The sequence below is a fragment of the Peromyscus californicus genome, unplaced genomic scaffold, assembly GCF_007827085.1.
Source record: "Peromyscus californicus insignis strain IS unplaced genomic scaffold, ASM782708v3 Scaffold_13__1_contigs__length_99412109, whole genome shotgun sequence".
Lineage (NCBI taxonomy): Eukaryota > Metazoa > Chordata > Mammalia > Rodentia > Cricetidae > Peromyscus > Peromyscus californicus.
The window spans coordinates 33,107,602-33,120,972 of record NW_026294424.1 but is presented as its reverse complement, the minus strand read 5'-3'; the positions used below and the strand labels follow the sequence as shown (position 1 = coordinate 33,120,972).

Sequence of the window (13,371 nt, the reverse complement as noted above, 5' to 3'; positions counted from 1 at the left end):
TGAATGCTGTGATAGGGAAAGAATAAGGAAGGGCTCCAGTGTCAACAAAGAACACCTGGACCAGAATTAGAGTGTCAAACCCAGACTTCAAGTTAGAATTAATATCACGTCATTCACCCAAAACCTTAGAGTTGCTGTGATGTGGTAGGTGATGTTTGTCCATCTAATACCATACGTCCACCCTCTTCTTGAGATTTCTCTTTATTTATGTCATTTTTCCAGGGCAGGCCATGGTGGTGATCAGTATTTCAAGGTGTCATTGCCTAGCTACACTTACTCATGGGCATAACCGTGGGCAGGATACACCCTGGTCACACATTTTCAAGACCTGAAAGGACTTTCTTTAGCTACCTTTCATTATACTGAAGTGCACTTTACTTCAGTTTATGCTTTCAACAGTCTGACCATCTGATTTTCAGTTTTGAATAATTTAAGTTTGCTCTTTGTTTCTCTCTTTTTTTCTCCCTAAGAATTATTATGACAGCATCATTTCAAGATGTCTAAAGGTGAAGCCTGGTATGAGTGTTTAGAGGCACGATGAGGCTGTACTCACAATCTTCTAGAATCTCCTGTTGCTCTTGTGATGTAGGGACATATATCTATTGTATGCAGAAGGGATAGCACTATGGTCTGGTCTTCCCCCCATCCCGCTGCTCCATGATATTAGGAGAACTGCTTCAGCTCCAAGACCTGGCAGCCCCTCTCTTCTTGTAATTATACTTTTCTTTCATGTGCCCAGGCCCTTTGCACTGCTCACCTCAAGCCCTCCATCTCAAAAAAGGTTCTCCCATTCCTCACTGCTTCTTACTCCCAGGTGATAGTTTGGATCTTTTAATTACGTTGCCCTTGTTACTACCTGGCATGTTCCTCTACCCATTAGATTGTGGATGATGGAAGAAAAATATCTGTAGGTATTCATCTACTAGATACACATGTGTATACCAATGTACATACACAAACAAATACACACACACACATACACACACATGTGCATCACCACATTAACATAGACTGCATATATTCACATGCAGAAACACAATTATGCATTCACACAAGTACGTTTATGGATGAACACACACACACATACACACACACACACACACACACACACACACACAGGCATTCAAAAACCCAGAATCTCATATTCAGTATGTTGTATGAACTATATAGCTGTGTTTGATATTTAGTTCTGGCTGTTGATTCATTCATTTCTGTAGTCCACATATATGTATATGCATATATATACATGTATATATATATATATGTGTGTGTGTGTGTGTGTGTGTGTGTGTGTGTGTGTGTGTGTGTGTGTGCACATAGAGACACATGCTAACAATTTCAGAGAATATCCATTGCCCTTTCACATTTACAGATCACTAGGTAAAGTACAAACTGGGACCCACATACTCAGTCATGAATTAAACTAGCATGATTAGGAAGCAGAGGTTTCAGAAAGTGTATCCCTTCACTGCTTGCCATCTTCTCTACTTATTCTCTCAGCAAGATGCCTCACCTCATAGTTGTGTTCCTGGACTGCCCCACAAGCATGCCCAAGATTAGTTCTGACCCACCCTAGAAGGATTTCCCTGTGTTCACCCTCCCTACCTTGGGGGTTTATGCATTTAGTGTTCCCTCAGCGACAAAAGTTTCACTGGAGAGGAAGGAAGCCTGTAAAAATAACTTCAATACTATCATCAAGGCTGCATTCATGGACAAAACAAGGAAGGCCAGGCATAGGGTAACTGTGTTTATCCTTGTGAGGTCATATTATTTTACTATGAAGAAGATGCATGTTCCTTAACTTGTGTTAGTAGACGGGCACATATGCCCAGCTCACAGGCATGACTCTTAAATGCACTTCCTTGGGTTGAAGGGAACAGGGTACATTAAAGGGGCTCTTTCCCTGGGCCTGGGTGGGGTTGTCCTGGGGGTAGAGCGATATCTGCTTCTATATGAGCAAAATGGGACTTCATTGTAGAGGAAGAAGTGGGTAAGGAAGGAAAGAGAAGGTCTGACTCTCCTTGAAAGGGAATTCAGGTGCTAGGGGAGTGCTGGAACTGTGTTATTTCTGAAGGAAATTATGTTAAATTGAAATGGTTCCTTGTTTTCTGGTGGCTGAGATGCTTCCACACAATTCTGTAGCACTATCATCCAAAGGAAAGGAAAGTGATGTGTAAGATGAATTGCTAAGCGGTCTTATTAATAAAAAAAACAGAGCCAGATATTGGGGTAAAAACTGAGAGATTAGGGCTGCAGAAAGAAGCTAGCCATTTCTTACCCTAGGAATCCTCAGCCAAAGAGATGGCTACTTTTTGTATTAGGTTATATGCCTTTCTTCCCTGTCATCTCACTTCCTCTCTCTGCCCAGCTACATCACTTTGTCTTTCTGCCCAGTCACTTCCTGTCTGTCTGTACAGACCTCCAGACCTTTATGGTTAGCTAGTGTTGTGAATAAAGGTGTGTACCACCAAGCCTGGCTCTGTTCCCGGTGTGGCCTTGAACTCACAGAGATTCATGTGCTACCATTGTCTGACTTCTATGTTTAATATAGTGGCTGGCTTTTTTCTCAATCTTCAGATAAGCTTTATTGGAGTGCACAAATAAAATATCACCACAGTGATGCCACTGGGTGCACGATATGAAGTTGCACACACCAAAGGAACCTGTGCTGCTAACTCTGTCTTTTCCATTCTCCCAGGGTTTCCCACCCAGTATTCTCAACCACATTAAAATATTCAGGTAGTGACTGCTCTTTTAATTTTTAAAACTTTTTCATACTCAAAAAAAACTTTACTATAGTTTACATATATAAGGAGATATTTTATAATTTGAATACATGTAATGAGCTCTTTTGGACCATAAATATCAAAGTTTATGTACAAATGCACATTATGCATGAATCATGAAACACAGATGTCTGAAATATTTTGTATACACAGTGACACACGCATTATATATTCAGTGTGCATGCTGTATGAGCTTCCTAGTGTACACAGGGTCCTTTTGATCATGGAAATGATGGGCCCAGTTTTGCCTTTTCCTGTTATCCTTGTGGCTGGAAGACGTGGGTCTTGAGGTGATTAAATATGTTAGAAATATTTTGTCTGAATGTAAGAATGAGATAACAGGATCTAGAGTCAAAACTTTAGGACTCACCAGGAAGGAAAATCTGGGGAGTTTGGCGCAATCCCTCACAGCATTGCACAGGTGAGAATAACTATGTGCTGATTCCAGGTACACAGTGGTTCCTTGGTGAATGTGTTAGGAAGCTTAAGCAAGGAAGGGGCTGGATAGCAGAGAGTGTGGGTGTGAGCTGAGGAGTGGAAGTCAGCTTTGGGAAGGTTCTGTTTGACGGTCCTGCAAATGCACTGAAAGCCTGGCAGCATATTGAACATTTAGGTGAATTTGATGCTGAAGGGAGCTCAGGTCAGAGCCCTTGAGGACAGCTCAGTGAAAAGAGGCAGACAGAAAGCCAGAAAACACTTGCTACATGAAATCTAGAGTGCAAGGAGATAAGGGTTCCACCAGCTCTTCCAAGTGAGCAGAGCCAATAAGCAAGGCAAAGAATTGACTTTTTATTTTGGATTTGGAGACTTGAAAGTTGGCAAGGGGTCATCTGGGCCACTGTCAATCCTTCCTTCCAGGGTCCATGCAGGGAAACCTGCACATCACTGTGGGGCACTGGAGCTTGGGTACCTTTAGAAGTATACATCAGCTTAGGTGAGAGCACAAGAAAGTATGCAAACACTAGGCAAGATTGACCAAAAGTATGCAAGGGCCAGTGGGGAGGGCAGTAGGAGGGACAGAAGAGGGAGTGAGTGTGGTTCTACCTAGTGGAAAGGCATCTGGACAGATAGTGGTACAGACTATGCAGAAGAGATGCAGTCCAGCAGAAAGGCCTTTGCCTCATGGTACACACAGGAAAACCTTATTGGTTTCTGCTTATGTTAAAGAGAATTAAGCGTATGGTCAGGAACATTTAAATTGCATGGAGTTATTTTTCCTTTTGTGAATCATTTGAGATTATAAGACAATTATCAGACTTCTATAATGTGTCTACGTATACATCACCTCTGTATGTTTTTCTTCATTCAGAAAAGCTCAATGGAGCGTAAAACGGACAAGATTCTGCTGGACAACAGATTGTCCATTTTCTCAATTCATTTCTGTAGTCTTCGTTAACTTCGCAGTTACTTAGATTCTATTACAGTCTTTGAAAATATGACCGTGTCTGTTTTTAATTAAAATTGGTTCATCAGGTGCACAGCATGGATGTAAAAGTAATAGGGTCATTTTTCATTCTGGACTTGCTTAAACTTGTGGTTGGTTTTAGTCCTTAATTGTCTACCAGGGATTGCTGCAGCTACCTTATTATCTGTGTTTTCCTTTTTCATCCAAAATTGCTATCAGACACACTAGGTAGACAGGAGAATTTTCTTCTTAAGTAATCTATATCGTTGCATTTTGATGTCAAAGACCTGAAGGGATTAATAGTGGTTGTTATATTGTATGGAATGTGTTAAAGTATTCCTGAAACATTATAGTTCAATATTTTTATTTTATGTAATGAAAATATGCATTTAACACAATGAAAAAACAGTTTGTGGATAATGGCTTGAAGGAGACAAGGTCTTTTAAATCTATGGTCACTTGTCTCAGTGTCTGACTGAAATGTTCCTTTGCCATCCACCCTGAAATTATGGGGAAACCAAAAGACTTCCACTGAGGGTATCTCTCTGTGTCCCAAATGTACTAATGGTTACAGTCTTAGTGACCAGCAGATAGTCAGAATCAGTCTTCTAATATTTCCAGTTTTGTTCACATCCTCCCAAGGGAGAGCTGGGCCATCAGCTTTGCCCCCGAAGCTCCCACATCCCGCCCAGTGTCATGGAGCTCAGTGCGGACTGAGATGATCTGTGCTCTTGCAAAGTGGATGCTGTTTTGTCAGCATTTCTTGCTGAAGGCAACCATTTTCCAGACTGCTCACCTGTCCCTCACCCTCCACTAATTACAGCTTTCCTTATATTTCACCCACTTGTTCCTTGTCCTTCCTTCTGGACATTCTCCAGTCTGCAAGAAGGGGCTCCTACTTATGCTGTCAGCGGCTCAGGTCCCCACTTGCTTTCTCAGTGTTCCCTATGAGATTTTTCCACCTTTTGAGCTTCCTCTCCCATATGTGCCCTCCCTCCCCTTTCGCTAACTCCCACCTGTAGCCAGCAATGATTTGCACCAACTTCCCTGAACAAGAGAAGCACGTACACCTAGCATCTTTGATTTGACACTGCCTCATTCCCACCTGGATACCTTTGACTCTCTGTAACTTTGACAGCCCAGCTTCTCCTGATCATTGCTGATATTGTTGCTCAGAGGTGTGGATCTCACACCCTACCAAGCACAAAACACATCAGCTTATTCATGTCCCTAGTTAGTTGTTTCCACTTGGTCTTCTGGGTATAGAACCTAGTAGTTTATAATTCTATTACCCCAGTTCCACTGGAGACATGGTATCTAATAATTGCTTCTCCTCCTTCTCCTCCTCCTCCTCCTCCTTCTTCTTTGATGTCCCTTTTTCTCTACAAGATTATCTTCTGTCCTCTGGAGACAGTTCAACCTTACAGTATGCATTGTATGAAGATCAAATGAATTTTGTAAGAAATATAGTTTCCTCAGTTTTAGAAAGTTATTCTGCTTCCTGAAAAGTCTAGATAATTCTTCTTGTATAATGTATTTGATATAAATTAAATTCTAATGGTTAATGTATAGTGGGAAAAAAGTATTGTTTGAAGAACTCAAGAAGAAAAGAAACTCGAGAAATTTCAGGGCTTTAATGGATTTATCTATGATAATGTGCTATTTGTAACAGCACGTAGAAAGTATTTTAAGATGAAATTTGATGAAAGATCTCTAAGAGGCTTTTTTGAATGTGCTCCTTCAGAGGTAACCATTCAAAAAGAAATCATTGTGTTTTGGGTTGGCTCAAATTAATGTACTCTCAGAACTTCATAATTGGGCCCTGTGTTAAAGTTTTATAACAACACAAAAATTAGTTTATTCTGACGTGGGAACCTTATGAGGAAAGAAAGCAATATTATGGCCTTGAAGTGGTCCTGGGTCTCATACTCCCATAAACCTTTGATTGCAAACTAAATACCCGAAGTATGGTACCTGGAGGTTTGTGCTCAGCATAGCTCCTGTGCACATCTGCATAGAGTTCTGGCTTCTGACTCAGCTAGAAACCAACTTTCACATGTAAGAGGCCCCAGGATCATGATTAAGTACATGTCTCCCATAGGCCTACTTTGTCACATAAAGAACATGCTTTAAAACATATTATTGTACCTGAATAAAAATTTTGACTTGGGATATTTTCCTAAGCTTAAGCAAAAACTTAAACATACTTTTCCTCTTGAGATTTGTTTGTCTGGTAGAATTAAAGAAATTCTTTAAACCAGGGTGTCTCTATAAATGAATATGTCATGTCTGGTCTCGGTGACATGAAAGGCTACATGTTCATTGCACCCTTGGGGAGTATTTGCTTTTAGTTAATTGTTTCAGAGTGCTATTAATACAGTGTCTAATGTGCACTCTGATGGCAGACTAGCAAAGGAAAATGTTGCCTCATTTCTGGATGGTGGTCAAGAGACACAAACATATGTGGAAACCAGCACCTTCCAGAAGAGAACAGAACAATCGTTGTAATGATCATAGATCCTTACCCTGGGGCACTCAATTTGAACATCCTGTTCTTTGTGTCCCATGCCAAACAACTCTACCAGGACAAATGATTAGAATAGAAACTGAGGCAGTTTTAAGTAAGGGAAATGCCCCTGAAAAATGGTCATATGAGTTGAAGGAATACTCCCAAAAGTATTTGGTTACAATACATATAACCCTTTACAGGCCATTTACAAAGCACCTTTTTTGTATATAACCAGATTTCCTTGAACATATATCAACCATATACAGGATTAATGGGAAGGAAGACAAGATATACTGAGGCTGAGGAGAGAGAAAGCTCTGCAGGGGCCTTTGAATTTGTCCTGTAGCACAGTGTGTCTGCCAGGTACTTGAGGAATACTCATCCAATGAGAAATGTATTAAAGACTGAATGCACTAATAGAGCCTTGGGGGCCAATGTCAATAAAACTCTCTTTAAATCATTCAGAAAAATTCCTATAAACCCCACTTTATTTTCTCTCACCTATCTCCATTGGTTCATCTCAATTCCCTGAATTAATTTATTTATTATTATTATTTTAAAATAGAGTCTTTTTTCTAAGGAGACTAGGCAAGATAGAAAGGGACTAAAAGAAAGCTGAGGAAGAAGGGTAACATGAGACCAGAGGAGAGCCAACTAAACTACACTTTGTTTAAAAATGCCATCCTGATACTTTTTGTGCTTATTAAAATAAAAAAGACTGAAATTCAGAACTCTTTGGCCATTCCAAAGTCCCAAAGCTTTAAGATTCTGGAAGAAACAGAAATTGAGAGGCAGTTTCTATAACCAGACGTGTTGTGTTGCCTTGGATGATGCACAGGTCACTTGACCTTAGGTCATGGTTGGAATTTGCAGACAGAAGGGGACCAACTTCAGGTATTTAGAAAGGTTCTGAGCAAAAGATTAGGAGAGCTTTAGTGAGAAAGTTAAATCTATATCACAAACTCAACACAAAGATTCACAAAGTGGCCCTAATTAATTGCTGGGTTAATTAGTGTTGAGGGACTCTCTCTGTCCTGTATAGCAACCTTTGAAAAATAGGAGCCAAAAAAATCAGTGAAATCTACTTACTGGAATTCAATGAACACAATTAAATTAGGCTTCTGTTCTTTGGAATTCAGCTTAGGTAGGTGGTATAAAAGCGAATAACAAGTTCTACAAGAAAAATTGAAAACCTAAAGATTTATGGATCATTTTCCAATTATCAGGAGGACATTTCTAATGTACAAACTGATTCACTCTAAATAATTATTAATAAGCTTATTTATTACGTACTTACTTGGCATAAAACATTGTAAGAAGGCTCAAAGTTTTACTTAGTAGTTTTCTTTATTTTCTTCCAAATGCCTTCTGTGAACACAAAAAATTAATATACTCAAATTTTCTAAGTAAAGTCCTCCCCATCTAACCCCCCAAATAGAGCCCTCCTCTTTGTCTTTTTGTTCACATTTTAGGAAATAAAGAGGAATTGAGGAAAGCAACATGTTTGCTTTTCAAAGACATTTTGCTGTCTCAACACAGACAGAGCCCATGGTTCAGAATGCATCTTTGCTCTTAGTCTGTTCTCATCATAGCACATCAGCATCTCATTTTGTTCATTCAGTGTTGTGAGTGATGCTTGGGTTTGCACTTTCCTCTTAAGAAGTCTTGACTTTGTGATGTTATGTCCTCTCACTTATTTCTTCCACGTTTCTTCATCCTCATCTCCATTCATCTCATTGAGTTCTTGTGAATTCTGGGTGAAGTAAAAGTACTGATGAGTTAGAAAGAAGTACAACATCAAGGATTTCTTTGAAGAAACATTTGGTACAACCTGGTTTTGTTTTGAGATAGGGTCTCACTATGTAGCTCTGGCTAGACTAGAACTCGCTATGTGGACCAGGCTGGCCTTAAAGTCACAGAGATCTGCCTGTCTCTGCATTCTGAGTGCTGAGATTAAAGGTATGCACCACCATGATCAATATTGGAGAAATTGCTTCAGGTTAAAAAAGAAAGAAAGAAATTTAACAAAAACAGTAAACTTACAGAAAATGTTTCAGTGGCTGGAGAAGGGGTGTGAGTTGTTGCTTACCTCCTCCTAGTCTTCAAGTCTGGTGTGAGCTATCTAAGAGCAGGTGGGCATTATGTATGCCTGCTTGCTTGGTGTGTGTCTTAGCTGAAGGCCTAAAGAGGTTCTTCTCCCTTTTCAGAAGACCACCCTTGTCTTCCAAGTGCTCTCTCTGCCCTGCTCTGCTCTGGCATCACTTGCTCTTACCTTCTGGACTCCCCACCTTCCTGATAACTGGCAGGTTTCTACCGTGAGAGAATGGTGCCTATAAATAAATGACTCCTGTGCATGACAGTCACTGACCATGCCACCACAACTACCTTGGTCTGTATTGATGATCCAGCTTCCATGAGACAGGGAGAACAGAGCAGTGATGCCCTGGGGTTCACATTCTACTCCAGGACTCCTTATTCCTTTCTCCAGATGTTGGGTCCAGCCTTGACCCATCAAACAGTTCTTGAAGGGGGAAATGAGGAATTGAGAAATGCTAGATAGGAAAAAAATATCGAGGTAGACAAAGAAAAAGATAGGGACACAGGATAGCTTTGGGAGGACCTTGGGTCAATACTCAGTCACCTCAAGCTTAATCCTAATGAGATTTTTATACACAAGCAAGGGGAGATGCAAGAGACCTCCCCCTTTCAAGGTCAAAGTACAAACTAGGGTAGACCCTTTCTTAATTCTCTAAACACCTGGTAACCATGCCTTACAGCACAGCATCTTGTAATTAGGCCTTGAAGCATAAGATACCTGGTAACCATGTCTTTGACCTAAACATTCTATTATGCAACCTTGGAGAGCAATATAAATTCCAACTCTCTGAACTTGAGTCAAAATAGAAACAAACCACAAAATGGAATTTTTGTGAGCTCCCACATCCAGGATGCTTCTTTCTGTTGCTCACACTCTTTTGAATGCTTCATGTTCATGTCCCTTAGTGGGCTCCTCCTGGACCAGCCCTGCAGGTTTTCACAGATCAATATTGTAGTTGTGTGTCAAGCCAACCCACTGAGTAGCTTGAGAATGAAAGGCAATCCCATGAGAAGCTGTTTAAGCAAGTAGCTAGGGCCACTTCCTGTCTTCTTACCATGTTAGTTATCACACAGGTAAACAATATTCTAGGCCTATTTTATAAGAGCCTAGTCACTCCTAGAGGCCCATATTCTAAACTTTAATTTGAGGGATTAAGGTTCCAAGAAATTGGTGTTAATACAAATACTTGGTTCACGGGTTTAACAGTCCTTGTGAGGACCTAGGGCAACTTATATCGCTGCCCAGCCTATGGAATGCTCAGCATTTCAGCTTTTCTTCACCAACCAGTATCTCTTTTTTGCCACTGTAACCCCTAGTAAATTTCTGTAATCAATAATTGTGGGAATTGAGTGTTCTGAATCATGTACATGGAGGGGGTGTGGCCACGAGGGCCCATATGATTAAAGCGCAGAAAACACCTGTGTTTTTATACAGTCAGCAGGTGATGAGCTGGTATATTGAAACATTAGTTCTCAGACAGGGGAGCATGCTGCCAGAACTACTAGAACACATAGCTGCAGGGGATCACGGTCCAGGTCCTTTTTGACACTGATTGCTGTGTCTCATTTATATAGATCTCCACAAAGCCTTTTTCCATCTCTCTTCCCCAGTGATCAGGTGTTTTGGTCTGGACATGGTAGTGTGAAGTCCAACTTTCTGTTTTGGTTATGTTTGTCTAGAGTCATTGCTGGCTCCTTACATCTTCGTCAAAATGCATCTTTATATTATTCTTTATATTCTTTATATTTATTCTTTATATTTGAGGAGACACAATGTGTCCTGTGACCATGTGCACAGAAGAATAATGTATGAGTGGACAGAGAAGAAGATTGTGGGGACAAATAAATTGTTCTATACTGTGTGAGTGTACTAAGGCTGCTATGAAAAAGAACTACAAGCTAGATGCCTTAAAAGAACATGAAACAGAATCCTGGGAGTCCATAGTCTGAAATCCTGGAGATACAAGGGTAATGATTTCAGAAAACTTTTTGAGTACCCTTCCCTTTAGTGCTGGCAGACACAGAAATTAGGTTACTCTCTAACTTCAGGACTTCTAAAGAGTAGAGTAGTCTCCCCTATCTGTAAATTGCTTTCTATGGTTTTAGTAATGTGAGGTCAAATGTGAACTGAAGTTATTTCTCTACTCTCTATGTGCTACCTGTTAGTCATTAGAAACTGTCTTGGTTATCATTTCGATGGTCATGGTGTTATACTTCTTTCAGTGGAGCAACATACCTTTATTTTACTTAGTAATGGGCCCAAGGAAAAGGGGAGATATTGGCAATTGCATTACTGTTCCATTTCTATGTCATTATTACTCATGATTATGTTTTCTTTATCTAATTTATAATATGTAATACTTTTAACAGAGTTGTGTGTGTTTAATGTTCAGTGATATCTGTGGTGTCAATCACCCACTGGGACTCTTATGGATAAAGATTGCTACTTACCAATCACTAGTTCCCATTTGCCAGCAAAATATGTAGTCTCTGTGTTAGGGAGGGGTACCACAATGAAGAGGAGAATGTTTCAAAAACTCAATGAGTTTAGGTGAAAGGATGCTGTTACTGGTCTTGTGTGGCCTTGCACATGTTAGAGGATGGATGCAGTTAAGTGTTTATCAGGCAATTCACATGTACAAGGCCTTGGATTCAGTCCCCAGCAGGCCCTCTCCAAAGCACATTCTTATTTCAGGTATTTACAGGCCTCGCTTTCATTATTTGTTTTCTGTAGACACAGATCTGTTTTGTCACCATAAGGAGTGCAAAGCTGTAGGAGCTTCTTAAGTCCTCCATGCCCTGCATCTGAATACTTGAAAATGACACTTGTCATGATCAAACAGGATTCATTTGTAGAGTTGGACACCGGAGAGATTGTTATTTATTTATTTTTTTTTACTGAAAGTAGATTCTTCTCTCATAAAATAAATCCCAACCGCAGTTTCCCCTCCCTCCCTCCTCCCACCTCCCCCGCCTCCTGCAGATCCACTCCCCCTCCATTTCCCTTCAGAAAAGAGCAAGCCTCCAAGAGTTGACAGCCAATCAGGATAAAACAAAATACAATAAGACAAGGCTATTTTAAGCATCGAATCTGTCACTGAATTCACACACTTACAGTGTGTGTACTATAGTGAATTGGACTACCATTTGGTTCTCTATTTCTGCTTTATGCTAACACTTGGAAATTGATTTTTTTCCCAAATCATGTCCATGCCATCTAAACTCAGCTTTATTTATTCTTAAGCAAATGTTAATTTTTGGTGATGCATGCACACCTTCCCTTTAGCATGACACCCACTTTTTTCTTATAAACTGACTTTCATCTCTTAGGACCTTTGGAGTCTACAACCACACATTAAAATGTTTTGCCCATTATTATTTGTGTGAGCCTCACGTGGCCAGCTTGCACGCTGATACTGGTAAACTGAAGTCATAGACACCCCAGTTTTATATTTCAGTGCCATTTGCATCTTAGTCTACGAAAATGTGAATAATGCATGCTTTTGTTTGTAGCACTTGCACCCTGGTGGACAGAATTCCAATAAATATTTTAAATTTTCATCCTTCGTGTCCACATCCTTTCAAGTCCCTTCCATTTGGCCTAGGTAAAACCTGAATAAGGGGCAATACAATGAAGGGTGATTAATTTGACAAAGGAGAAGACTGACAGATTCAAGTAAGTGTTTGAGGAAGCAGAGTGAAAGAATGAGAGGCACTAAACTTGGAATATGAGCTCTTGGGCTTAGATGTGGGCTTCTCAGAGCAGTCACCAGCAAGAGAGAAAATGGGGACTAAGATCCTGTCTGAGGAAATCAATTATATCACCGTCTACCAGGAGCTGCTATTTGTTCCCATCCTGGAGAGCCCTGGGAAGAGCACATAGTCAACTCTAACAGAAACACCCAATGCACAGAAACCAGGAGAGGGTAAATACATTGTTTCTATTTTCTAGGCTTGTGATAACTTGTTTCTCATCAAAAGAAACATATACATTCACTTAACTGAAAAGAACAGGAAAGATGGTAAGCAATCCAGTATTAGGGAACACAAAGTGTTACCCCTTCCTTACTTTACCAAGCTGAGAGCTTGGCTTCCAAGATCTGTTTTGACTCCTTTGTCTTCCACTGACACCTGCACAGATTGGTAAATCATTTGCCAGTATGCACTGCCAGAATGACACTCTCATCTCCAAGGCTCACCACACAGGGTTCTGCCAGATTGCATGTAACCTTATGTTCATTGGACAGCATGAGGCTCACTCATTCGTCCCTGGGCTGGGCCTCTCATTAGTGGTCTCAGCTAATTGTTATACGGCCAAGGAGAACTTCCTTATTTTACAGTTCTTTGGTTTATAAAAGAATGCATTCAAACTTTTAGTAAAGTGTCTACCCTAACTATCAGCCCTCAAATCATTGGCTTCCCATGTGTAAAACAATTTTAAATACAGGTGTTGTGTATGTTTGAAGCTCGTCACTGCTTTACCCTGAAGTATATAACTATTCCCTTAAGAAAGGACCAGCGCACAGTATATTATCACAAATTATTAGAAATCCAGACAGGCGTTAGGCCGGTGC

General features: G+C 40.3%; 1 long non-coding RNA gene across 3 annotated transcripts in view; it reads right to left on the bottom strand.

The window, feature by feature from the left end:
* LOC128108355 (uncharacterized) overlaps positions 1–10,516 on the bottom strand; it is a 71,118-nt gene extending 60,602 nt beyond the window's left edge. For 2 of the 3 annotated variants that reach the window (XR_008217445.1, XR_008217444.1), the window contains exons 1-2: positions 9,086–10,516; positions 7,998–8,453 (exon numbers count right to left, since the gene is read on the bottom strand). This is a non-coding gene — a long non-coding RNA (uncharacterized LOC128108355). Of the gene's footprint in view, positions 1–1,653; positions 1,669–7,997; positions 8,454–9,085 lie in introns of those variants that run through there. The other variant, XR_008217446.1, reaches the window with a different exon arrangement.
* Between the last annotated feature and the right edge of the window lie 2,855 nt (positions 10,517–13,371).